Raw genomic sequence first — 572 nt, 5'->3', positions numbered from 1 at the left:
TATGCTTAATTGTCAGGTTACTAAAGCATATGCACTTGACATTAGAACAATACTTGGTCTGTAATGAATTTGATAATAGTCTGAGAGTTAAACTCAGAATTAGTCTGCGAATCGGACCATAGGCTGAGAGAGTCAACTGACGAGATTTTAGACTTGAATTTAAAAAGTATCTTTCTAGTATATTGCTTATTTCCTTGCATGACAATGGGCAATATACTTTTACTATCTATCTGTATGATTCTTTGCTCCCCTTTTTGCTGCTCTGTCTGTGGAGCACAATAAGAACAACCGCATGTCAGCTAAAACAACCACAATGGAGCCAATGGATATGTACAAACCCTTCGATATGTGCTTCAAACATCCGTCACCAGAAACATGTCACATGCGACAAAAAAGCAAAATCACTGGGAATCACAGCTGGAAGTGAGATATATCAGACATACCTGTACACCCCGCCCCACCCCCTCGCCTTATAGACACACACCCGAACACATGATATAAATATGTACACGAAACACGGCTGCGAAAAGAAAAAAAAAAGAGAGAAAAAAAAAAAAAGAAACGTCATCAAT

Source organism: Babylonia areolata, chromosome 4 (assembly GCF_041734735.1).
Source record: "Babylonia areolata isolate BAREFJ2019XMU chromosome 4, ASM4173473v1, whole genome shotgun sequence".
Taxonomy (NCBI): domain Eukaryota; kingdom Metazoa; phylum Mollusca; class Gastropoda; order Neogastropoda; family Buccinidae; genus Babylonia; species Babylonia areolata.
Note: the sequence above shows the minus strand (reverse complement) of the source record.